Genomic DNA, 27,755 nt, shown 5'->3' on the forward strand with positions numbered 1-27,755 from the left:
GAATCCAGATATTCTTCTGTCCTCAATTAGACTGAATAGTTTCATTTCCAATTACTTACTCTTATTGATTGCTGAATAACAAGTGACTTCCAATTTTTAATTGCTAAAAACAATGATTATCCTTGTATGAGCTCTCACAGTTTCTGTGGGGCAGGAATTTGGGAAAGGCTCTGCTAAGCTATTCTAACCCAAGTCTTTGATGTGGTTATTGGCAGATACTGGCGGGGGCTGGAACAGCTACAAGCTGATTGTGCATCTTCCCCTCTTCAGTTTCAAGTGTCCTCCCTTTGATGTCTTCACAGGACCTAGTCTGACCACACAGAAGCTTGAGAGCAGTCAAATACTTCAATGGGAGCTCTGGGCTCCAGCAAGGAGTGTCCTATGAAAACTAGGCAGAAACGATATCATCTCTCATGACCTACCATTTAAAAATTGGTTCATTATTTATTTGAAATGAAGAGTGATGGAGGGGGAAAGAGAGAGATCTTCTATCCCTGGTTAAGTCCTCCCAACAACCACAATAGCCTAGACTAGGCCAGGCCAAAGCCAAGAGTCAGGATTGCTACGTGCGTCTTACATTGTATGGTGGCAGCAACACGAGAACTTGGGTGTCTTCTGGTGCTTTCCCAGACACAACAGCTGGAAGCTGGAATGGAAGCAGAGTCACTGGGACTCTCACTGGAACTCTGATATAGAATGTGGGCGTCAAGTGACTGCTTACCCTACTGTACCACAACAACCTCCTGCCCAATGACCTGCATTCAAGTCACATAGCATCTTTTCTACCATGGGCTCACAGCCTATCCAGATTCATGGGAAAAAGATAGACCCTTTTTCTCTGCAGGAGGAGTATCAAAATCATTCTAAGAAAATCATACAGAATGGGAAGAATTACTCTAGCTATCTTTGGAGAATGCAATCCTGCCTCACATTTCCATTATATATTCTATTCTCTTTTTCTGGTGTGTTCAAGCTGTTTCTTACACTTCGAATGGCCTTCCCCATCTTGATGAAATTCTACACAGCCTTCGATTCCCAGTTTAAATGTTCCCTCCTCTGTTGTGACAGTTTCCTCCCATCCGTGGGGGACAGTCACTTCCCCCGCCTCTGAAATCACTTATCACACACCTCTATCCTAGTAGAGGGAGCTCTAAATGTTCTGACTCTAGATACATTATCAGTTCTTAAAGCTATTTGCCTTTGAAACCCTCGTGTCCTGAGATCAATAAATGTGTGATGTTGTTGGGGGTCAGGCATAGCAGCCGACATGCACAGCTCACCAATTTCTGGGAGAGGCTTAGCTGCAAGCTGCAGCAATTTTTTCTCTCTCTATGATTAGTGCCTTCTTTCCTGGAAAGGGAGAATATAGATCTGGAAACAAAAAGAAAATCAGAGAATATTATTTCCTCAAGGATGAGGTCATTAATGCATTTGTGAGAGGACCATAAAGCCAGCTTTGAGAGCTCCCTATTCAACTATAAATTGTCCATAGTGGCCCTGCTATCGTGTAGCCGTGGTTTTATATCCACTGCTCTGCTTCCTGAAAGCAACAATTTCTGTTAATGCACTGACCAAGCAGCAGCATAATAGCCCTGTCAGCAAACAATGGATGGGAGCTGAGGATTGGAAGGAGGTAAACCTTCTAATGTTTTTATCCTCTTGACTGAAGTAATTTTAGCAATGACATATGGTTGTAGTTGGGCCTTTGTTTCAGCTGTAATGAATCATCCATTACAAGATTTTCAAGGTCGTTGGGGGGGAAGTTATCTTGGGAAGGGGAAACATCTTTGCAAATCCACGGGATGCCATGGCCATGATCAAAATCACCTTCATAAACAAGAAAAAACGCCACTGGAATTTTTGCAAACCATCTATTTAATGATGCCAGTGTCTAAATCAGATTATTTGATTTAATTTCCAATAGTTTATCATCTTCCAGGATTAATTTAACAGTTATTCAGCAGAACTGCAACTTGGGTCAAAAAAATTGACAGGGTAATGAACTATCCTCATTTTTCCAGAGAGAATTCAGAAGACTTTTTCTTATCACCTATCTCCAACTCCGCCCATTTTTATTTACTAAAACTTATACCTAATTGGTTTTAGCTACCTCTAAATGTTAGATGGAATGAAAGGTAGTTTTATTTTGGTTGTAAGCAACTAGCTTCCCTTTTTTATTGCTAGTATGAATAATTCAGAACCATTTATTGAAGAATAAAATCTTCATATTATGGCTGAATATTTAAATGTGCATGTCACAGTACCATGTTTTATATGTAGGATTATATGCTACAGACTCGTAAAATATGACCATCAAATGATCCCACAGACTAAAAAAGAAACAAATGATCCTTTGTTCTACTTTCCAGGCATTTTCTTTTTCATTTTATTTGATTTTCATCTGTGCAAAAACCCATTTAGTTGAGAGCTCAGTATATTGACTACAAGTAGGTGCTGGTTTTTTTTTTTTTAACTGGGAAATGAAAAGCAGTAGTTATAGATGACTAGGAGAAAAAATGTATTTTTAATAATTGCAGCAAGGACTCATGTAAATCGCTTATGCTAAGAAGCATTTTTAGGATTTGAATGAATATGAAAAATACACTTGTTACTGAGCTAATCAGACCACAGCTTAATTAGTTCTGAGAGTTCCCTGTGAACCTTCCAACTTTTCCCTCAGTGTGGGATAAACCAGAGAGCTTCTCTGACTCAGTTTCTTCACTTTCCAAGGTTGAGTTTCTTCTTTCATAGGGCTGAATTGCTACTCCTTGAAAGAATATTATTAAGTTCAAAATTACGGTATCTATAGCAACCATAACTAGGTCAGTTTGCACTTGGAGTAATAAATAACATTGGTGAATCCGTGTCCTTTTCTAACCATCTCTGTCTTTACATGTCTGTGTTAGACTGTCAGTAGTTCTGCAGGCATCCAGGATAGAGTTATTTTCTTTCTCATTTGTGATCCACATGCCCATGAAATTTCATGTAAATTAATACATGTAATTAATTTTACTTTACATAACCAACATGAATATTCGAATACTACTTTTAAAGTTATTTATTTACTTTTTATTTGAAAGACAGAGAGAGAGAGATCTTCCATGCTCTGGTTGATTCTCTCAGATGGCAGCAGCAGCTGGTGCTGGGCCAGATTGAAGCCAGGAGCCAGTAGCTTCATCCGGGTCTCCCACATGGGTGGCAGGCATCCAAGCACTTGGGCTATCTTTGCTGCTCTCCCAGATGCATTAGCAGGGAGCCGGATCAGAAGTAGAGTAGCCAGGATTTGAACTGACACTTATACGAGGTGCCAGTATTGCAGGCAGTGTGGCTTAACCTGCTGCATCACAATGTTGGCTCCTGCACCTTTTCCTCTTAAAACCAAGAAGCAGAACAGTAACATTAAGAATGATCCCATTTATTGAGTATTTTCTGTGTGTCATGCCATTCACATGTTCTGATCATTGCCTGAGTGCCATCCTGGGTGGCAGAGGCTACCCATCCTTTCTCTCAGCTCTGAAGAACTGAGACAGAAAAAAGTTAAGTAATTTCACTACACATCGTCTGCTAGAGGGCAGAGATGAGATTCTAGCCCAAGTATATCAGGCTCTAACCTGTACCCTTTCCATCGAAGAACACTTTCTTCACAAAAAGGATAATTTACATTTATCTTTTCTATAGTCCTGAGTGATTCCCAAAGGAAATAATAACTGATTATCAGAGCCAGTGACTATTGAAACTTGATTTTCAGCTTTAACCTACAAATGTACTGTTTTCAGAAACTGAGATCTAAAAAGTGATGGTGAAAAGTCATCCCAGCACTTGCAAACCTAGAACTGGAAATTGAGTCTCTGGATGACTAGGCTGTTCTTTTCGCTTTTCTATAGCACATTGTTAATCCAGCACCTACTTTCTCCTCTAATCCACTGTGGCACACTGTGGCGTACTTGGATAGACTCCTAAAGGCAAGAAGCTCATTTTGCAGGCATTCTCCGCCTATCCATTTCCTTCCTTCTGTCCTTCTGGTAAGGTACATGTGGGTAAGGATTAACTGAGAGCAACCAGAGATGAAGTAAAAACATATATGTCAATTGGTTAAAATCATGCTGAAATTTGTTCTCATATTCGAATAAACAAGATGTGTGCACCACTTGAGGGTGGATTTATAAGACTGGGAATGCAGGGTTGTAAAGAAATAAAGGTATTTTTAGAATGTGAATAGGTGGCAAAAATAGTATATTTTAAACAGTTCACGATAAGAGAGGCAAGAAACAACAACTGAAGAGAAACATCTCAGAGCCTTTGTGCTGGCAATATGTTCACCCAAAATAGGAGCTTACGCAGCACACTCTAGAAGCAGACTGTTACACAGCATGGCATTCACTCACATCTTGTGTAGACGTGGGATATAGTTTAATCTACTACTAAGGCAAGAAGCTGAATCTAAAAACAGGAATCTTGGCCCCTCATGACCAAAGGCTATGAAAGCCATGTTTAGTATATAATCATGGAGTGGTATGTAACCATGTGCCTGGGAGCAGAGGAGGGCATGGGGATACTCAAGGAGAGACAAAAAGATGAGTGTAGCCATGTGTATGATGATCTAGAAGTTATCACCAGCAAACCATGTATAATTCTAACTTAGTGATGGGGTCAATTACCCATCTATGTACCTGCATCTTATCACTTTTACTGCTTTTATTGAGACTTATTTTGATTGGTTTCAAGAAGTTATGTTACTTAAACCATTTGTTCTTGAGGCTGACATTGTGGCACAGTTGGTTGGCCCACTGTCTGTGCTGCCAGCATTCTGTATGGGCACCTTTTTGAGTTCTGGCTGCTTCACTTCCAAACCAGCTCCTTGCTAATGTGCCTGGGAAGGCAGTGGAAGTTGGCCCAAGTACTTGGATCCATGCAGAACCTGGATGGAGTTACTGGCTCCTGGCTTCGGCTTGGTCCAGCTCTGACTGTCGCGGCCATTTGGGGAGTGAGCCGGTGAATGAAATGTGTCTCTCCTTCTCTCTCTTTCTCTCTCTGTAATTCTGCCTTTCAAATAAAAAAATAAAACTGGATCACTTTTTTTCAAACAAAGGTATATAATGTATCAAAGGCAAATTGGATCCAGACCATAATAGGGTTTTGCTTTTCATCATTTCACATGAATTAAGCCTTGTATAGGTATCCCAAAACTTTATATTATCCTGGAAAATCTGCATTGGTAACATGGAATTTACTAATCTTATATCATGTCTAGTCTCTTTTTTTTAATATCTACTGTTATCTCATCATCTCCTACTGTCCTTCATGCATCAGGTAGCAAAGATGACCAAAGCACCTCTCTGTAGCAGATTAATTTATCATTTCCTCCATCGAGAAGCACCTGTTCCCATAAAAGTGCTAATAAGAGAAGGGCAAGCTCCCTCAAATTATTTGAGACTCACTGTTTCCCCCAGACTTATTCCAGCACAATTCAAGGTGACTTGAAATGCTCATGGTAAATAGTCTCTTCTAGGTCCTTCTAGACTATCTCCATGATAGGTTGGAAGGTTTCCTAAAATGCCTTTCTTTCTCTTCATCATTTTATTCTGTAAATGACTTTAGTATTTTTTTTAGATTTATTTTATTTATTTGAAAGACAGAGTTACAGAGAGTGGTAGAGACAGAGAGAGAGGTCTTCCACCCGCTGGTTCATTCCCCAGATGGCCGCAACAGTCGGAGCTGCGCTGATCCGAAGCCAGGAGCCAGGAGCTTCTTCTGGGTCTCCCACATGGGTGCAGGGGCCCAAGCACTTGGGCCACCTTCTACTGTTATGCCATGCCATAGCAGAGAGCTGGATTGGAAGAGGAGCAGCCGGGACTAGAACTGGTGCCCATATGGGATGCTGGCACTTCAGGCCAGAGCTTTAACCTGTTGCACCACAGCACTGGCCCCTATGACTTTAGTATTAATAGTTTACATTTGTCTAATGTTCTTTGCTAGTTTATAACTTGATTAGAATTCCCAATAAATTAGCTGCCCGTTTATTGAGTAATACTTGATATAAATTTACTTCTGTAACTATCTGATTTCATCCTTTACATTTTGATTTTTCATAGTTTTGTGTTTGAACAGTAACTAACCTCTGTCTTTTAAGGGGGCTTTGTACTTCCCCATGGATGGACACAGTCTTATGAATAGAGGCTTAAGCATAGAGGACAAATGTCATGAAAATCATTAGTAGTCACAAAGACTTGGAATACCAAAACAGATTGATGGATAGGTGCACCTGTTCAGCACAATTTGAAATATCTCTGGCCAGGATGCATGGAGAAATCCTGCCTTGAGCAGTCCAGAGGGAGGGAGAGTAGGAAGGAGGAAGAAAAGAACGAAGGAGGGAGGGAAGAAGGGAGAGAAAAAGAGAAGAGGGGAGGAAGGAGAAATCATTCGATCCTTTACTTCCCTGTTTTTCTTGGCCAAGGAATTCCATGCTGGGAATTAGCTTCTATGTGTTTCTGGATGTCATGACCTTCACAAATCACTAAGACATAGACCAGATTAGGCCTCATGTCTTCAAATTTATTGCTAACATCTTAGATTTAGTTACCACCATTTCCAGTGTAGATTATTACACTTGTCTGTTAATTGTTCTTGTTTCCAATCTAAACCATTGCAATTCATTCTTCACAGAATGACTGGAATATCTATCAAAATTTAAACTCAGTACTTTGCATTCTCTGCTTAAAATATGATCCTATTTGGTCTGGCTCCTGCCCACATCTCCAATTGCATTTCATGCTACCCTCCTCCCTGGTTTGTTTCAATCTGATGCATCTCAAAAGAAATTTGTTCTGTTAAGAACTTGTATTCCCTGAATTTGAGATTCCATGATTCTCATCAATTCTGGAAAAGTCTTCAACATTAGCTCTTCAAATATTGCTTCTACATCACTCTGATTTCTCTTACTCTAACTTCTGTGAGACATGTGCCAGATTTTTTTTAATTTCTTCACCTCTAGATTGCTGTTTACAAATTCTTTCTTTAGACCTAACTATCAAACTCATCCACAGAGTTTTCAGCGACTATTTTTATTTTTAAAAAGTAGCTTTAATGCTTTTTTCAAGTCTCATGATCTTTGTTTTAAAAATGGTATTTAATTCTTTTCTTGTGTATTATAGTGCTAATCATTTTAAGCGCACTTATTCCTATTCTATTTCACCTTTCCCTAAGTTTGTACATGTTTACAGTGTCTGCTGAGTCTCTGGAGGCTTAGTCCTTCCTGTGTTTTGTATGACAGGTTTGTGTTTAGATTCTAAACTTACTTTCATTAATTTTGCTTTCTGTAGGAAATCTTGGTGGATGGTTTGTCCTTTTGTTCCAAGCTTCTCAGGAATATTAGAGTTTGGTAGCACTTTGTATGTTAATTCCTCAGCTTGGAGATTGGCACGCCTCACATGTACTATCCTTTTTAACCCGAGGCCCCCAGATAATTTGTGGATGGGCCAGTGATCAGCAATTCATAAAGGAGGTTGTTTTTTTCCTCTTCATTTAGAGCTCAGGTCATTATAGTCATTCATTCAACAAACATGTAGTCAGTGCCTGCTGTCTGCCAGTACTATGTTAAGAACTAGGGAAACAACACTGAATGAAACAAGTAAAGTCATTGTTCTGAAAACTGTATTTTGGAGGAATGTCTGTATGCTGATAGAAAAAATTTTTAGTGCCCTAGCAGGAATCTTAATTTCAATTTCTTGCCTCCATTGGGCTCATGACCTTGTTTCTTGTCCAGGTATGGTTAGAAAAACCCATATCCAGGGAGCAGGCATTAATCCGTGTCCCACACTGGAATGCCTGAGTTTGCTCCTGGCTCTGGCTCCTAATTCCAGCTGCCTACCAGTGTAGACTCCGGGAGGCAGCAGTGATGGGTCAGGTACTTGGATTGCTTCCACTCACACGGGAGGCCTGGATTGTGTATTCCCATTCCTGGCTCCAGCCGCAGCCCAGCCCTGATCGTTTCAGGCATCTGGGGAATGAACCAGAAGCTGGGAGCATTCTCTCTGTTTCTCTCCTTCTCTCTCTCTCTCTCTCTCTCTTTCTCTTTTTTCTTTCTCTCTCTCTCTCTTTCTCCCTCCCCCCCACCATTAAATGAATTTTAAAAATCCACAAAACTTTATACCCTTATTTACCAAATCAGTAATATTCTTCCCTCCACCATCCTTTGGTTTGACCTTATCACTTTACTGTGCCCACTTCACTTTTGGCAGATGGGGACTTCGTTCACTTTATTGTAATCACAGCCATATACTTAGCGGTAAATGTGTAACATTTTATTCATCATTTCTTTGTGTTTGGTGGCAGACAGTATATTACAATATCTGGTCTACTGTGTTGCAGCAAACATCTCATCAGATCTTTAATGCTCCTACGAAATTCTCCTTTCATTTCCTCAAACACACTAAACTTACATCTAACACATGTGCTTTAGATTCTAAGCCTATTTTCTAGTGAAATATTCTATTCACTTTCCTTGGGATTTCCTTTCCCAGGTGTTCTCCTTGTTGCTTTTTTCTTTTTTTAAAGATTTATTTATTTATTTGAAAGTCAGAGTTACACTGAGAAAGAAGGAGAGGCAGAGAGAGAGACAGAGAGAGAGGGAGAGGGGGAGGAGGAGGGGGTTGGGGAGGGGGAGAAAGAGGTCTTCCATCCGCTGATTCACTCCCCAAATGGCTACAATGGCTGGAGCTGCACTGATCCAAAGCCAGGAGCTAGGAGCTTCTTCCAGGTCTCCCACATGGGTGCAGGGGCCCAAGGAGTTGGGCCATCTTCCACTGCTCTTTCAGGCCATAGCAGAGAGCTGGATCGAAAGTGGAGCAGCTGGGTCTCAAACTGGTGCCCACATGGGATGCCGGCACTGCAGTCAAAGGCTTTACCCCCTATGCCACAGCGCCGGTCCCGCTTATTTCATCTTTCCAGCTCCAATGTCACCTCTCCATAGAGACTTTCCTGGACCATCTCAAACATTCTCTAACACATTCATTAATTTTCTAGCTTTATTCATAACTTGTTTGCTATTTGAAATCATCTCATTTATTTATTTATCATGCCTCTATAACACTAGAATATAACCTCTTTAAGAGCGGGAATCTTTTCTTTCTTATTTACCAGTTACTTGAACTAGGATCAATTTGTCACCACCTTAATTCTGTTCTACTAGAATTTAGGGGTTTCCTGATGTGACGTGAGAAGAAAAACACAACATTACCAATGATGCCTTCTAACCGAGGCTTTGGATTTGAGTTCTAAGTAATAGATATTGTAGAGATGGGAGCCCTGGAAATGACACCAGAAGGATGATTTACGCCAAAATCTGGAAGCTGGACATTCTGCAGAATCAATCGAGCAGGCTCTTCGTGAGAGTTTAGTGAGTCCTGTATCTGCAGGGAGAATGCCGGAGTCTGACCCCTAAATGTCACCATGTCCAGCCATGCATTCTTAGTGTTGTTCAACGCTGATCCTGAAGTTAACTGAATCTTGCTCCCAGACTGTGTCTCTGCCTGAGGTAAACCTTTCAAATGACATTTGTTGGAGTATCTAAATTTTACATGGCAAATTGTATTAACTGTGGGTTTTTTTTTTGACAGTTTGCTAATAAGCGTTGTTTAATAAAATGTGAATGCATATATGTGTGTGCATGTATAGATGACAGAGTTTGTAATAAGACCTGTTTCCATTATAAATTAGACCGATATATGGTAGAGAATCACCAAAAAACTCTAATGGTTTCAGATGGCTTATTTGTTTTTAAAATATATGTTACTAAAGTGTCAAAATAGACAAAATTGTAACATCTAACTATATATAAGCCTCATAAAATTGAAGACCAGGAATATATTGATTGTATTAAATTCAAATAAATGGGACTGGTGCTGTGGTACAGCAGGTTAACGCCCTGGCCTGAAGCGCTGGCATCCCATTGGGCGCTGGTTCTAGTCCCTGCTGCTCCTCTTTCAATCTAGCTCTCTGCTATGGCCTGGGAAAGAAGTAGAAGATAGCCCAAGTGCTTGGGCCCCTGTACCCCCGTGGGAGACCCAGAGGAAGCTCCTGGCTCCTGGCTTCCGGACATTGCGGCCAACTGGGGAGTGAACCAGTGGATGGAAGACCTATCTTTCTCTGCCTCTCTTCTCTCCGTGTAACTCTGACTTTCAAATAAATAAATACATACATAAATAAATAAAATAATAAATAAAAAGACTATAATACTTTAAAAAATTCAAATAAATAACTATTTCTAACTAAATCCAATTTCATATTAAAATATAGCTTCTAATTTTAGAAACTCCCTTCTTTGGGATGAGTCATTTCCCACAGAACATTCGCCAAAGTCTTCTTCCTCCCATTAATAATCTCCAGAGAGGTAACACTGTAACTGTAAATATAATAATGAACAAAAATAGTCATTAGAAAGAGACTTTTCCCTTTCTTTTGAACTTATAACTTGAAAACATGGATTCTATATATCTGGCCATAAAAAAGAATGAAGTAAAAGACTTAAATACAAAATCAAAGAAAATTAAATATTATCTGATATCCCATATGATTTGAGTCGTAGAGAAAAGTGATGATGGGTTATTAATATGTTATAGAATTTCAAGATAGAAAGAATAGAAATGAAATCTTTTTTACCCACAAAATTTGATGGCTCAACTATCCTGTTACATTAAAGCATTGTAATTATTTAAACTCCTTTCACTATTGAATAGCTTCCAAAGCTCTCCCTCTTTTTGTCAGTGTAGGCATATCAGATAAAAGAAAGAGAAAGGTGTCTCCATGTGGTTCCCAAGCCTCTAGAAAGCTGTGGCTTCACGTTGGCACCAATACTGTGAATTCCTTACACCATAATATTGGAGTTTTGCATGTGTGTGTATGTAGGACAGAGAGTAAATATTAGAGCAAATATTTCATTTTTCAAATAAAAATTTCTGTTCACCTCTATATATAAAATAAGCATAAGAACTGAATGGGTCTTTGAGGCGAGCCAAACTTTTATTAATTTTTTAAATTGATGGAAAAGATTCTGTCATCGGCAGAGTCCTAGACGTACATTCTCAGAATCTCAATGGATCTATTCAAGACTGTCACATACTGAATGAGTTCAATTTGGAGGGTTTGAATATATTAAATCTTTTAGTTCAGATTTAAGAACACCTGCTTGAGAAAAATCTCAAGAGCTTTTAATGCTTGCCACAGCATGTTAATGTCTTTCCTTTCCTGTTTAGTACATTGCATTCCAAAGAATGAAACAAAATTATCCCACAAGTGCATAATTGAATAAAAGAGTCAAGGCATGAATAGGGGATTCATAAAGCTCACTTCTAGTTTTGATGGCAAAGGTGCAAAGCACAACCAAAGTACCAAGGCAGTCTAGTGCTTCCCGTGGGCCTTACACTTTAGCGTCAAAAGACCCCCATATGACAGGTACAACCTTTCTTTTGTTTTAAGATGGGCATGCAAAGATTTAGAGACTTTAAGTGATTTGCCCAACATCATCAAGAGTAAGTGATAGAGTCAAATTCAAACTCAGCCTTAGGTTTCCACTTACCTTTATTGAGAAAACACTAATCTTTTTAATGAAATTATTTTCCAATTATTTTAGCCTAATTAATTTTTCATAATTGGGGTACTTCCCTCATCATCTGTGAGACTGACACATGGTAAATAATTGTTGTTATTACTAGAATTTTCCATAGATAATAAATCACATCCTCAATGACCACATCATTTCTTTTGTGAAAGGAAGAAGAGAGTAATTTCTGGAACGTGAGAACGTTAGTTTAAAAATCAAGGCAGGAAGTGATATCAAGAAAGAAAATGTTAATAGCGTATTTCTAAGCAACATTATTGACAGAGCAAAGGTCACCTTCCCTGATAAATGCTAATCTGGTTACTAAACTAGGATACAAAAAATTAGTCCTTAAACCAATCATAATTTAATCTCAATTATCCTTCTCCACTCGGAAGCCTAGAAAGGTCCATTCAAACGTGAACACTTTGAATTCAAAACAAATGCAGTGTTTTTATAAGTTGTTTACCCAAAGTTGAGAGCAGAAAAATATTTGAAATTCAATAGCAAGTACAAGTATTTAAATCTTCACTAGGGTATTATATTTTTTAAAATATCCAATTGATAAAAATATGAGCAGTCTTCCAAAAGTTCTTGGAAAATGCATATTACCAAAAAAATGAAGTTCAAAACTTTTTCACCAAAATACACTTATTTTTAATCCATTTTCCACACAATTTTTTGTTTCATTTTTTGAAAGTCAGAATTACAGAAAATTAGAGACAGACAGACAGACAGACAGACATCTCCCACCTGCTGGTTCACTCCTCAGAGGACCACAATGGCCAGTGATGGACCAGGCTAAAGTCAGGAGCCATGAATTTCATCCAGATCTCCCACATTGGTGGCAGGGACCCAAACACTTGGATCATCTTCCGTTGCTTTTCCCAGGCATCGGCAAGGAACTGGGTATGGAGTGAAACAGCTTGGACTTGAACCAGTGTCCATAAGGAATGCCGGTGTCACAAGTGGCATTTTTACCAGCTACGCCACAATGCTAGCCCCTCTACAAACTTTTTGAGGGTAGCTTCATACAAAGGTAGTGGTCCTCCATAATGAGACAAGCAGGCAACATTCCTTGTTTTTAGCTCTGACCTGTGACTTATAACCAAAGGTGAGCAGTGAAATGCTCTTAAATCCATTAGTCAATTGATAGGTGTGTTGAATCCCCAATCCTTGCTAATGAAATTTATTGGGATTTTTCTTATGATTGTAAACTCAGGTGTTTCATTGTGTACAGTGTTGAAAATATGAAAAAAAATAAAATTAACTGTAATTCCAAAATCTAGATAGAGTACTGTTTTTTCACATACAAGTATAGGTCACATTTTCCCATTATTTCCTCTAATAACATGTCTCCATCCATGCCTATATATACAAATATAAAATCATACTTTGTTGCCTTTTGTAAATATTTAATTAAGAATGTGTAATGAAGTGTTTTTTTTTGTTTTTTTGTTTTTTTGTTTTTTTGTTTTTTTTTTTTACAGGCAGAGTGGACAGTGAGAGAGAGAGAGAGAGAGAGAGGAAGGTCTTCCTTTTGCTGTTGGTTCACCCTCCAATGGTCGCTGTGGCCTGCGCACAGTACCTATCCGAAGGCAGGAGCCAGGAGCCAGGTGCTTCTCCTGGTCTCCCATGGGGTGCAGGGCACAAGCACTTGGGCCATCCTCTGCTGCACTCCTGGGCCACAGCAGAGAGCTGGCCTGGAAGAGGGGCAACCAGGACAGAATCCAGTGCCCCGACCAGGACTAGAACCCAATGTGCCGGCACCACTAGGTGGAGGATTAGCCTAGTGAGCCGCGGCGCCAGCTGAAGTGTACCCTTGATGCAAAGCTAAGATGCTACTTGAGATGCCCACTTCCCAAGTAGGAGTGCCTGAATTCAAGTTTAGACTCTTCTTCCAATTCCAGCTTCTATATTATGGCCCAAGTGCTGGCTCACTGCCACCCACAAGGGAGGCCCAGATTGAGATCCAGGTTGCTGGCTTTGTCCTGGCCTAGCCCCAGCTATTGCAAGCATTGAGAGGTGAACTAGCAGAGAGAAGATATTTTTTCCCCCATCTATCTCTACCTCTGTCTACTTGCCTTTCAAATAAAATGAAAATAAATAAATAAAACAAGTTGTAAAAGAATGTGAAGATCATATCCTTTTGTGTTTGGAACCTACCTATCCTCTCTTCAACGTCTTCACACTGTATATAATACATTATTGTGAATTACGGTCACCCTACTGTGCTGTGGAATACTAGAACTTGTTATTTCTACCTGACTGTTGTTTTGGGGGCTTGTTATCCAACCTCCCTCCTCCACTGGTGTCCTAGTACTCACCATTCTAAGTTAGTGTTGACATTTTAACTTCTACGTTTGAGAGAGAACATAAGATATTTCTCTTTCTGTGTTTGCCGTATTTCACTTAACAGAATAAACTCCATTCATTTTTGAGCAAATGTCAGAATTTCTTTCCTATTAATGGCTAAATAATAGTCCATTGTGTATACGTACCACATTTTCTATACCCATTTGTAAATCAATGGACATCTAGATTGGTTCCATATCTTGGCTCTTTTGGATAGTGCTGTAGTAAAAATGGGAATGCAGAATAACTTCTTAAATGTGTGGATTTCATTTCCTTCAGTTGTGTATCCAGAAGTGGGATATCTGAGTCACATGTAGGCCTATTTTTTGTTATTTGCAGAACCTCCATTCTGTTCTCTGTAATAGCTATACCAATTTGCATATTCACCAACAATGTATAAGGGGCTTCTCTTCTCCATAGCCCCATCAACATTTGTTACTTTATGCCTGTTTCAATAACAGTCATTCTAACTGTAGTGAGATGATAAATCTTATTGTGGTTTTGACTTGCATTTCTCTGATGGCTAATGATATGGACTATTTTCTCATGTATTTATTGGCCATTTATATTTCTTTTCCTGAGAAATACCTATTCAGATACTTCTGCCATTTCTTTTCTAAAAGTGTTTATGGGGCCGGCGCTGTAGTGTAGTTGGTTAAAGCCCTCGCCTGAATCACCAGCATCCCATATGGATGCCGGTTCTAGTCCTGGCTGCCTCTCTTCCAATCCAACTCTTTGCTATGGCCTGGGATAGCACTAGAAGATGGCCCAAGTCCTTGGGCCCCTGCACCCATGTGGGAGACCCAAAAGAAGCTCCTGGCTTTGGATTGGCGCAGCTCTGGCCGTTGTGGCCATCTGGGGGAATGAACCAACAGATGGAAGACTTCTCTCTTTCTCTCTCTCTCTCTCTGTAACTGTCTTTCAAATAAATTTTAAAAATTATATATTTGAAAGTTAGAGTTACAGAGAGAAAGGGAGAAATAGGGAGATCTTCCATATGCTGGTTCACTCCCCTCATGGTTGCAATGGCCAAGGCTGAGCAAGACCAAAGCCAAGAGCCAGGAGATTTATCTGGGTCTCCCTTGGGGGTAGCAAGGCTCCAAATACGTGGGCCATCTTCTGCTGCTTCAGCAGCGAGCTGAACTGGAAGTGGAGCAGCCAGGACATGAACTGGTACCCAAATGGTGTGTCAATGTTGTAGATGATGAACTTATCCATTACGCCACAACACCAGCTCCACTTCACCTATTTCTTTTTTTTTTTTAAAGATTGATTTATTTATTTGAAAGAGTTACACTGAGCGAGAAGGAGAGGCAGAAAGAGAGACAGAGGTCTTCCATCAGCTAGTTCACTCCCCAATTGGCTGCAATGGCCAGAGTTGTGCCAATCTGAAGTCAGGAGACAGGAGCTTCTTTCAGGTATCCCATGTGGGTACAGGAGCCCAAGGACTTGGGCCATCCTCCCCTGCTTTCCCAGGCCATAACAGAGAGCTGGATCAGTAGTGGAGCAGCCAGGACTCGAACCAGCGCCCATAAAGGATGCTGGCCCTGCAGGCAGTGGCTTTACCTGCTATGCCATAGCGGTGGCCCCCACTTCTCCCATTTCTAAGCTGAATTGTTTATTTCTTATTTGCTGATTATTTTGAGTTCCTTATATATTCTGGACACTATTCCTTTGTCAGATGCATAGTTTGTAAATACTTTCTCTGGTTGTCGGTTGTATCTTCACTGTGCTGATTGTTTCCCTTGCTTCTTAGTCTAATACTGTCAAATTTTGCTTTTTTGTCTATGCTTTGGGGTCTTATCTTAAAAATCATTGCTATGTCAATGTTTTGAAGTACTTTCTGTTTTCTCCTAGTAGTTTCATATATTTAGATTTTTAGCCATTTGGAGTTGACTTTTCTATAGAGTGAGATGGGAAGGTGAGGTTTTTGTTTTTTTTTTTTTTTTAGTGGTGAATGGGATTACTCATAGTTTCTTTGTTTTCTGCATTTGTATATCAAGTTTTCTGAGCAACATTAACTGAAGAGACTGTTCTTTCTCTAGCATTTATTTTTGGCATCTTCATCGAAGGTCAGTTGACTACAGATGAATGGATTCATTTCTGGGATCTCTGTTTTGTACTATTGGTATATGTTTCTGTTTTGGTACCCATGACCATGCTGCTTTGGTTACAGGATCAGGTTACCTGGTACAATGAAATCTGATATTGTAATGCCTCTAATTTGTTCTTTTTGTTTAAGATTCCTTTTGCCATTGGGTATTTTGTGCTTCCGTGTTTTTTTCTAGTTCTTGGAAATTGTCATTGGCATTTTGAAGGTGATTGCACTGAATCTGTAAATAACTTTGAGTAGTATGAACATTTTGACAATATTAATTCTTCCAATCCTTGACTATGGGAATTGATTCCATTTTCTTGCATCTTATTCAGTTTTTTTCATCAGTGTCTTGTAGTTGTCATTGCAGAGATTTTTCACATCATTGGTTAAATTTAATCAAAGATGGTTTTGGTAGCTATTGTGAATGCTATTACTCACAATTTCTTTCTCAGTGAGTTCATTGCTGATATATAAAAATACTACTAACTTTTGTATGTTTATTTTGTATCCTGCAACTTTATTGAACTCATTAGTTTGTTGCTGTCCTGGTAAGGTCTTTCAGTTTCCCTACACATAGAATCACGTCATTGGCAAACAGGGACCTTCTGAGCTTCTCCTTTCCTATTTGTATGCCTTTTCTTTCTTTCTCTTGCATAATGGTTCTAAAACTTCTTGAACTGTACTGAATATAAGCATTAGGAGTGGACTTTCTTATTTGGTTCCAGATCTTAGAGGAAATGCTTTCAACTTCTCCCCATACCTCATGATGTTGGCTGTGAGTTTGCTATATGTAGCATTTGTCATATTGAAGTATGATTCTTCTATATCTAATTTGTTCAAGGGTAATTTTTTCCAAATCATGAATGGATGAATGAATGTTGAATTATATCGAATGCTTTTTCTACATCTATTGAAATGGTCCTGTGATTTTTATCCTTCATTCTTTTGCTGTGATGTATTATATTTATTGATTTGTGTATGTTAGGCCATCCCTACATTACTGAAATAAATTCCATTTGATCATGTTGTTCAGTCTTCAGACATTTGTATAATTTCTAGTTTCTTTTGTTGTTGATTTCTAGTTTTAGTCCATTGTGGTCAGAAAATAAACAAATGATATGATTTTGGTATTTTTTAATTTGTTGAGATTTGTTTTGAGGACTAATATGTGATGTATCCTAGAAACTGTTCCATGTACTGGTGAAAAGAATGTGCATTCTACAGCATGATATGGAATTCTCTGTAAAACTCTGTTGGGTTCACTTGTTATATAGTATATTATAACTCTGATATGTCTTTATTGATTTTTTTGCCTGGAAAAATTATCTGTCCTTTGATGAAAGTGGGGTGTTTAGGTACACCAATGTTATTGTATTGGAAAGAAAGAGACAGAGAGAGAAAGCAAGCAAGCTCCTATCTGCTGGTTCACTATGCACGTGCCCACAATGGTCAAGACTGGGCTGAGCTGGGAACTCAGTCCAGAAATCCCACATGAATGGCAGCAACCTAATTACTTGAGTCATCACTGCTACCTCCCCCTCCCAGGGTCCACCTTAGTAGGCAGCTGGACTGTCAAAACCAGACACTCAGACATGGAAGATAAGCATCTTAACCAATGCTTAACCACAAGGCCAAAAGCCTGTCTGTATATCTTTTAATTTGGGGGAATTTATTATTATTTATTATATATTATTAAGTTATTATTGATAAGTAATGACTTAAATATTATTTTGAAGAACTGATATGGTTTCAAGATGACTGAATAGCAACAGGATGGTCTGATTTACATGAGGAGAAATTAATATTTTAAAAAGGGGAGAAAGTACACTCTTTTTTTTTTTTTTGGACAGGCCGGTGCACCACACTGATCTGAAGCCAGGAGCCAGGTGCTTTTTTTTTTTTTTCTCCTGGTCTCCCATGCAGGCGCGCAGGCGGAGGATTAGCCTATTGAGCCACGATGCTGGCCCAGAAAGTACACTCTTAAGATAAAGCTGTGTGCTGGGGGCAGCGCTGTGGCGCAGTAGGTTAACGCCCTGGCCTGAAGCGCCAGCATCCCATATGGACGCCAGTTCTAGTCCTGGCTGCCCCACTTCCGATCCAGCTCTCTGCTATGGCCTGGGAAAGCAGTAGAAGATGGCCCAAGTCCTTGGGCCCCTGCACCCACGTGGGAGACCTGGAAGAAGCTCCTGGCTTCGGATCAGCGCAGCTCCAGCCACTGCGGTCAATTGGAGAGTGAACCAGTGGATGGAAGACCTCTCTCTCTCTCTCTCTGTCTCTCTCTGCCTCTCCTCTCTCTGTGTAACTCTGACTTTCAAATAAATAAATAAATCTTTTTTTTTTTTTTTTTAAAGATAAAGCTGTGGGAAAACCACAGCAGGAGATCCTGTGAAAGCAGTAAAAAATGGAACAGACCTGTTCCAAAAGAGCAAATACACAACATAAGACAACAAAACTTAGATCCAGGGAGGAAGGTGCCACCCGCCCCAGCAGATCAGGTAAGAGGGCTCATGGTGCTGCTGATAGAGTGGGAGGAAGAGCTTGGTTAACTGCTTTTAGAGTTCTCCGCAGACCCCGTAAGACAGCAGGTGACTGAGCACCCAGAGGCGGGGCGGGGGGAAGGCAGCTTTTCTGTCTCCCTCCCCACCTTCCCTACTACAGCAGAGACCTGCAGTGGGAGATGGGGGTGGGGTGGGAAATGGATCATAGTAAAAAATAAGACTGGGAACAGGAGAGGGAGGAGGAAGAGGGGTGGGAATGTAGGTGGGAGGGTGGATAGTATAGGTGGGAGGGTGGATACTGTGGGAAGAATTACTACTTTCCTAAAGTTATAATTATGAAGTACATGCAAATAAATAAAAAAGAAAAACTTTATTTATTTTGAATATCCCTTGTTTTGTTTCTAGTGGGTTCTAAACTTTCACACGTTTTCATGATGGCTATTATCTTTCTTTTGCTTCTATAGGTAGGACTCTCTTACGTAATGCTGGTCTGGTCATCTTCAATTCTCTTCAGTTGTGCTTCTCTCAGAAAATCTATTTCTTCTTCACTTATGAAAGACACATTTTCGGGGTAAAGTAGTCTTCATTTGCAGTTCTTTTCTTTCAGAACCTGGAATAATCATTTCATTCACTGCTTGCCTGGAAGGTTCCTGTGGAAAAATATGCTTTTAATCTAATATGTGTTTCCTTAAAAGTGAATTGGTACTTTTCCTTTGCAAATTTTAGAGGTCTCTTTTGTATTCAGCTTTTGAGTACTTGACTACAGTGTGTTATGGTGAAGGGAGCTTCTCTGATCATGTCTATGGCCCACCTATACTTACATATCCATGGATTTCTCCAGATTGGAGAAGTTTCCATCTATGATGTCATTGGATGGTTTTCTAAGTCTCTATTCCTCTTTTCACTCTCAGAAATCCTCACAATTCAAATATGTACTTGCTTAATGGGTTGCCAAAAGTCTCACAGGTCTGGCTATATGTATTTTGTGTGTGTGTGTGTGTGTGTCTGACTAGGATATTTCAAAAGACCAACCTTCAAGTTAAGATATTATTTTTTCTGCTTGAATTAATTTGTTATTGGGGCTTTCCAACTGTGTTTTTTATTTGACTTACTGAGTTCTTCATTTCCAAGATTTCTGTTCCGTTCTTTTTTAAGATTTCTATCTCTGATGAATTTCTCATTCATATCATATCATGTCTTCCTAATTTTGTTCAGCTGCTTGTCTATATCCTCTCATGTCCCTAACTGCTATTGTGCATCTTACAGATTCTTACTTCTTTTATTTTTCACAAGTGGCTTTCCAGAACATGTGTATTCAGGTGTTTGGTGGGCTGTTTTTGTCTTGATTTCTAATTGGATGTTGTAGCCTGGTCTTCCTGTATCTTCTTCTACTGCAGTTGATGGCAGTGGGGGCATGGGGTGCTTCTCGCAGACCCAGAAGGTATATGTAAGTCTCAGAAACGGGATTCAGGGATGCAGGGGTGCAGGACCTCAGTTCACTGTGGCTGTGGTTGTGGAGTGCTGGCCCAGAGTTCTGAGGGGGCTTCTTGGGTACCCATTTTGGCAGGAGCATTGGCCCAAATTACAGCAGAGGCATATGAGTCCTTGTAGTGCCAACCCCAGGTTTCCATGTTAATGTCTCGGCATCTACCATTTTCCCCCAAGCAGAGAGTTGTCTTTCTCTGTGTTGTGCTGCCTGGGGTTAGAGAAGGAATGAAGCAGGCAGTTTTGGGACCACATACACTGCAATGCTAGCACGCATCCAGAGCTCACAGCCTACCAAGACCAGCACAGAACAGGGCATGTCCAAGGCCCTGCTTGAAGTGGGCTTATAGCCCAAGGCTAACCACAGGTGATGCTGGGCAGGATATAACTCCAATTGTCTTGGAACTGGGACAGGTCCAGGAACTCCATCTGCAAGCACTGATCTGGGCACAGTGATCATTAGTTTCTGCACCGTGGTTTTACCAGATCCAAGACACAGTTATGTGCTCGCTTTGGTGCCTGCTCCCAGAGCCTGAAGTCTTGTTTCTTGCTGTCTGCCAGCAGTTGGAGGAGGGGTGGTGAAAATAGTGTCCGGGCTACCCAGGCTAACATTAAGCTAAATCAAACCTGAGTCTCACAGTCACCGAGTTCTGCACAGTCTCCAGAGTATAGTGTAGGCCTGCATGATGCTGGCATTGATACAGGCTGAAATGGATCTATCCTAGTTGAGTGTAGGTCTCTACCTGATGCTTTCACAAACCTTCAGGCAAAGGCTTCAGTTCACTTTCCTACCCTCCTCACCAGTGACTGGTGTATTGCTCTGCTGTCGTCCAGAAATTAGGGGACAATGGTTAAGTCTGCATCTACTGGCCTGGAGGAAAGGCTATGAATCTCTGCACAACTCTACGTTTAACCATGGCGGGCCTGGGACAAGGTTTCCAGCCTCAGGACTGGACTTTATTCCCTCTCCCTCCTGTAGGCAGGAGGTGTCTCTTGCCACAAGGTACTACTTGGAGCTGGCAAAGGAGGGATGTGGTAACTCCTTCCTTCCTGCCTTCTTCAATTCATCTTTTCTAATATTATACTAAAACTAGGAACTGTGTTCTCTTAGCTAACTTCCTGGGCTGTTATAAAGATGACTGGTGTGTGAATAGCTATTCAAATTAGTGCCTCTGTGGGGAGATTGCTAGAGCAGCATATTCATCTGCCATCTTGCTCCATCTCTCTAACTGATTTAACCTTTAAAATTTACCGTAAGCCATGACATCACTTCCCTAGGAAGCCTTATGTCTCCACCCTATGTATATAAAGTAGTTCTATATGTGTCAACTTTTTTAAAAATGATTTTATTTATTTATTTGAGAGAGGGAAAGACAGAGAGAGAGAGAGAGATCTTCCATCTGCTGATTCACTCCCCAAATGGTTGCAATGGCTGGAGCTGGGCCAGTCTGAAGCCGGGAGACAGGAGCTGCTTCCCGGTGGTCTCCCATGTGGATACAGGGGCCCAAGCACTTGGGTCATCTTCCATAGCTTTCCCCTGTTAGCAGGGAACTGGATCAGAAGTGGAGTCACCAGGACACAAACCAGCACCCATATGGGATGCCACCATAGCAGGTGGAGGCTTAGCTTACTATGCCACAGTGCCAGCCCCAACATGTATCAACTTTTAGTTCATTTTCAAATGAAATGAATCAAATCATAATTATTTCTTTTACGCATATTGTAACATAAATAGCATTATAATAATATTCTGTAGCTCTGACTTGCCTTTTGGAGGGTCATCTCTTTATTGCTCATGGCAATATAGCATATAATTTTATATATAGCATATATATAAAATATATATAACATAAAATTTTATAATTTTAGCATATAAAAATTTCTAAATGCTGTATAATGAAAAGTGGTGACAAAGTCGACCATTTATAATACAGAATTATGACTACTCTTTAATAGTAGAATGAAAGAGAAAAGTAGTGATTTGTTGCTTTCATTTCTGAATTGTTTTTGTTCTGAAGGGGAAGAACCAGCAGAAAGGAAAAGAGAGAGCAGGAGAGGAAATTCTTTTCCTTCTTTTTTTTTTAAGATTTATTTATTTGAAAGTCAGAGTTACACACAGAGAGAAGTAAAGCAGAGAGAGAGAGAGAGAGAGGTCTTCCATCTGCTGGTTCACTCCCCAATTGGCCACAATGGCCAGAACTGTGCTGATCTGAAGCTGGGAGCCAGGGACCTCCTCTTGGTCTCCCACACGGGTTCAGGGGCCAAGGACTTGGGCCATTTTCCACTGCTTTCCTATGCCATAGCAGAGAGCTGGATCGGAAGTGGAGCAGCCAGGACTCGAACTGGTGCCCATATGGGATGCCGGTACTGGAGGCTGTGGCTTTATCCACCTACGCCACAGCACCGGCCCCAGAAAATTTTTACCCTCAATCAAAATGCAACTGATCTCATTGGCTGTGTCCAGGGAACTAAAAACCATCTGCTCAACCAGACACAATACAAACAAGATTCATCATTCTAGCACATTTATGGACTATTTAAACATAGGTAAAAGGTTCATCTATGTGTTTTGGACAAATCTGTATCGTCCTTTCACAAAGAGAACAAAGGCCATTAAGTACTAGCAGCCCAAATCTACCCTATCTATATGTGTTTTTATGTGGCTTACGATGTTTATTGTGTTCACCTTGATTGCAGAAATGCCTTGTATTGTATTGTATTATATATACTAGAATTAAGAGGTTCATTAATGCTTTTTGTATAAACAGGTGGTTGGTGGGCTCATGTTTGTAAAGGAGACATTATGTTCATATCGATTTCTCTAATAATTTCTTATTGTTTTACTATGTATTTTATAAATGACCTAACAGATCTTATCTGAAAGGTAAATTATCATCTGAAATATGATCAGTTCATATTGTTCCTTCAGTCAGCAAAATACTTTACCATGCTTGCCATGAGAGTTCTAGAAAAATATGAGCTATGAACAGTAAGATTTCCTTTAAGATTATTGGGCAGGAGAGACACTGGGAATTCAACAGAATACTAAGCCTCCTTTTTTCTTGTTTAAATCCAAAATACCACACCTCCTAGCCTAGAAATGAAAACCTCTATTGAAAACTTAGACACATACTTCATCTTAAAGAGAAAGGCAGGTTAATTATCAAATGATTTTTTAAAAGATTTATTTATTTATTTGAAAGGCAGAGCTACAGAGAGGCAGAGGCAGAGAGAGAAAGAATCTGCCGGTTCATTCTCTGAATGGCTGAAATGGCTGGACCTGGGCTGCTCTGAAGCCAGGAGCCAAGAGCTTCATCCAGATCTCCCATGTGGGTGCAGAAGCCCAAAGTCATGGGCTACCTTCCACAGCTTTCCAAGGCACATCAGCAGGGAGCTCGATCAGAAGAGGAGCAGCTGGAACTTGAACTGGCACCCATATGGGATGCCAGCATTGCAGGTGGTGGCTTTACATGCTATGCCACAGCACCAGCCTCTATCTGATGAGTTTTATACAATGATATCCTACTTTGTATTTAAGAAATCTGTTTTATTTGAATTTTTCAAGGCAGTATGTATTCATAATGAAAGCACACAGCAAAAAAAAAAACAGCCCAAAGATATAAAAATAAAGTTATAGGACAAATAGCAAACTGGAAGAAAACTTACCACAAATGGTGCTCCACTCCTGATCCAGCTCTCTGCTGTGGCCTGGGAAAGCAGTAGAAGATGGCCCAAGTCTTTGGGCCCCTATGCTCACATGGGAGACCTGGAGGAAGCTCCTCCCTCCTGCCTTTGAATCAGCACAGCTCCGGCCATTGAGGTCAACTGGGGAGTGAACCAGCGGATGGGAAGACCTTTCTCTCTGCCTCTCCTTCTCTCTCTGTGTAACTCTGATTTGCATATAAATAAATAAATCTTAAAAAAAACTGTTGATCAAAAAGGTACAAAGAAATTGATAAGAAAGACACTAACACCACAGTAATAAAAAATATGGGCAAAAGTCATGAACAGACGGATTTCTAAAAAAGGAAATGGAAATGGTCATTCTGCTACCACTGTACTGTTTTTTCTAAACAGAATCATATTTCCTCCTCTGCTGAAAGCATTTTTTTCTATTTTCTATTAAGTTAAGTAAAAGGAAGTTAGAATCATATGCTGAGAAAGTGTTAATCAGGAGGCAGTCTGGATGAAGTGTAATTGGTGACAATTCAAAGTCACTTTTAGAAGAGTAGAATGACATAAGCCAGATTTCAGAAATTCAAGAAAAAATTGTGGGAGAAAAGAGAAAGATAAAAGCACTGACCTGAAGCTTGTCCACGAAGGGGAGGGAAGCACAATGATGTTTAGAAGGAGAAAGGTTATTAACTTGCCCATGTGGCCCACAGATACCAACTGTTGATTTCAGGTGGATATTCCTTTAAATTTCACTTTTTCCTTGGGTAACTTCTTAGTATTAGGCTAACTGGAACAAAGGATATTAATACTTTTATTACTTGCTAAATATTGCAAAGGTACTTCCCAGTCATGTCAAACTGTTTTCACCTTCCTTTCTTTGTTAGAGTAGGCCTATTATTTATCTCATCTCATCTCTCTCTCTCTCTCTCTCTCTATTTCTCTCCCCCCCTTCCCACTTCCCTGTTGCAGCCTTTCTCTGTTCATCATGTGCTGTGTGTTGTCTCACTTTCATTACAAGGTAGGTCACCGATTTCTCTCTCTCTCTCTCTCTCTCTCTCTCTATATATATATATATATGAAATGTAATATATATAAATATAGATTAAAATAATATATATATAATGAGGAGCCAGTAGCCTGTCTTAGTCTCTTCTATTTCCTCCAATGTAGGAAATACATTTTTCTACCTTTTTTAAAGGCACACACACAGTTTAATTTAGACCACTGTTTTCAACAGAGTGTGACCATTTGCAATCATCCATAACATGTGTTCATATATCTCCACCTTAAAAAGGTAATACTTCAACTTTAGTCGGGATATCTCATTCCTTTTCCATGTCCACCAGCTTTCTGAACATTTTCTTTGGCTTCAACTTTCAGTGAACTTCTTACTGCTTGACCAAGATATGCGAGTTTCAAAGGTAGCTGAGCTTGTTGCTAGTCCATCACCGTAATGTCACGACAACAGGAATATATGATTCAAATTTCGAAGAGAACTTGATTGTTCATTCAGGCATCTGTGTATCCAACTATCGAAAGATCAGGAGCTGGAGCAAAAGCCAGAAGTAGCCCTCCTTTCGCTGAGGCAATAGTAAATTATACCTGCTTCAGTGAAATATGATAAAATATGATAAAAATCATTGGTCCATTTTTATGTCCTTTGTATAATAAAATTTGTTAATAAAAATAATGATTTAGGTATTAAACATTAATTACTACTAACAAACAGGAATTATGTCTTCCTGATGAAAAAAATACTATTTGCCACTGTGTTAGTCTATTTTTCATTATCATAATAAAATACCCGAGGCAGGTTACCTTTATAAAGAAAATGGATTTCTTTAGCTCATAATTTTGGAAGCTGAAAGTCTAAATAGCATGGCACAGGCTCTGGTGACTGCCCACAACCTGGGCTGTGTCACCTTACAGTGATGGCAGTGTGAGAGCATGTGTTAGAGGAGGTGATCACACTGCCGTACAGGAAGCCAATGACTGGGATCCCACGATCCCTTCCCAAGTAACACCCCCTTGTTAACCTAAGGACCTCCTTTACAAGGACCTTCTACCTTGTAAAGGTTCTAGCTCCCAACAAGGATCAAGTTCACAACCCATATACCTTTGGAGAACAAACAATATTCAAGCAAAGCACCCACCCACCCACACACACACACAATAAATATGGTTTAATTTATAAGGAATGTGGACAGCCGGCGCCGCAGCTCAATAGGCTAATCCTCCACCTAGCGGCACCGGCACACTGGGTTCTAGTCCTAGTCGGGGCACCGGATTCTGTCCTGGTTGCCCCTCTTCCAGGCCAGCTCTCTGCTGTGGCCAGAGAGTGCAGTGGAGGATGGCCCAAGTGCTTGGGCCCTGCACCCCATGGGAGACCAGGAGAAGCACCTGGCTCCTGCCTTTGGATCAACGCAGTGCGCCGGCCGCAGTGCACCGGCTGTGGCGGCCATTGGAGGGTGAACCAACAGCAAAGGAAGACCTTTCTCTCTGTCTCTCTCTCTCTCACTGTCCACTTTGCCTGTAAAAAAAAAAAAAAAAAAAAGGAATGTAGACAACAGAAAACCCTGGTAAATAACATCAGCAATCAAGAATTAGTGGCCTAACATTTTAAGCAAGAAAAAACACACATCAGAAGGCAAACCTAAGGATTTAAATAGATTTAGAAGATATATTAATGAAAGCAGTGTTACAATCTTATTTAGATCCTGACTCAACTGTTAAAATTTTGATATATATGAGACAATTGAAAACTTGAACACTGTTTAGATATTTGATGATCTTAAAATATTTTTGGTTTGTGCCGGCGCTGCGGCTCACTAGGCTAATCCTCCGCCTAGCGGCGCCGGCACACCGGGTTCTAGTCCCGGTCGGGGCACCGGATTCTGTCCTGGTTGCCCCTCTTCCAGGCCAGCTCTCTGCTGTGGCCCGGGAGTGCAGTGGAGGATGGCCCAGGTGCTTGGGCCCTGCACCCCATGGGAGACCAGGAGAAGCACCTGGCTCCTGGCTGCTGCCATCGGATCAGCGCGGTGCGCCGGCCGCAGCGCGGGCCGCGGCGGCCATTGGAGGGTGAACCAACGGCAAAGGAAGACCTTTCTCTCTGTCTCTCTCTCTCACTGTCCACTCTGCCTGTTAAAAAAAAAATATTTTTGGTTTGTTTTGCTTGGTTTTCTTGTAATGTTTCAGTTGACTAAAAAAAAACACAACTATAGAGATACAAACCAAATTATTTATAGATGAAACATATGATGTTAATATTCTGAATTGGATTTTTCAAAGTTTCCTTTGAGAAAATGAAGCCTCCATTTGCCCTCAGTTAGGTTTGGGATACATTTTGCTTCAAAGCTATAAATTAACGTTGAAAAGTAGATCCAGGTGACAGAATCCTTGAATCACCAAGAGGAAGCAAGTAAGAGCCCTCTGGGGCCAACGCCGTGGCTCAATAGGCTAATCCTCCACCTTGCGGCACCGGCACACCGGGTTCTAGTCCCAGTCGGGGTGCCGGATTCTGTCCGGTTGCCCCTCTTCCAGGCCAGCTCTCTGCTGTGGCCTGGGAGTGCAGTGGAGGATGGCCCAAGTGCTTGGGCCCTGCACCCCATGGGAGTCCAGGAGAAGCACCTGGCTCCTGCCTTCGGATCAGCGCAATGCGCCAGTCGCAGCGTGCCAACCGCGGTGGCCATTGGAGGGTGAACCAACGGCAAAAGGAAGACCTTTCTTTCTGTCTCTCTCTCTCACTGTCCACTCTGCCTGTCTGTCGCTCCCCCTCTTCGCGGAGGAACGACACAGGACCCTGCGCTGTTCTTTTGTCTGCTCGGCCCTTCCCGGGTTTGCTGCTGGTTCTTCCCGGGTTGGCTGCCGACCCTTCCACCTCCGTGGAAGGGCGGTGCCCCCTGCCACTTTCCCCACTTCCACGGGGGAGCGGCACACCGCCGGCCGGCTCTCTCGGGGGCTGCTCAGATGTTCCTCAGGTGTTCCCCTTAGATGTTCCTGGTGCATGTTGTCTCTCTCCTCCTTTATAGTCTTCTTCCACCAATCCCAACCC

At 40.8% G+C, this 27,755-nt stretch overlaps 1 long non-coding RNA gene across 1 annotated transcript in view; it reads left to right on the forward strand.

Moving 5' to 3' along the window:
* The window catches only part of LOC149125083 (uncharacterized), a 60,808-nt gene extending 42,273 nt beyond the window's left edge, over positions 1 to 18,535 (forward strand). Inside the window, exon 3 of the long non-coding RNA XR_016212341.1 lies at positions 18,398 to 18,535. This is a non-coding gene — a long non-coding RNA (uncharacterized LOC149125083). The remainder of the gene's footprint in view (positions 1 to 18,397) is intronic.
* The last annotated feature ends 9,220 nt before the right edge of the window (positions 18,536 to 27,755 follow it).

This window comes from Oryctolagus cuniculus, chromosome 8 (assembly GCF_051225735.1).
Source record: "Oryctolagus cuniculus isolate XC-2025 breed Fujian yellow rabbit chromosome 8, ASM5122573v1, whole genome shotgun sequence".
NCBI lineage: Eukaryota > Metazoa > Chordata > Mammalia > Lagomorpha > Leporidae > Oryctolagus > Oryctolagus cuniculus.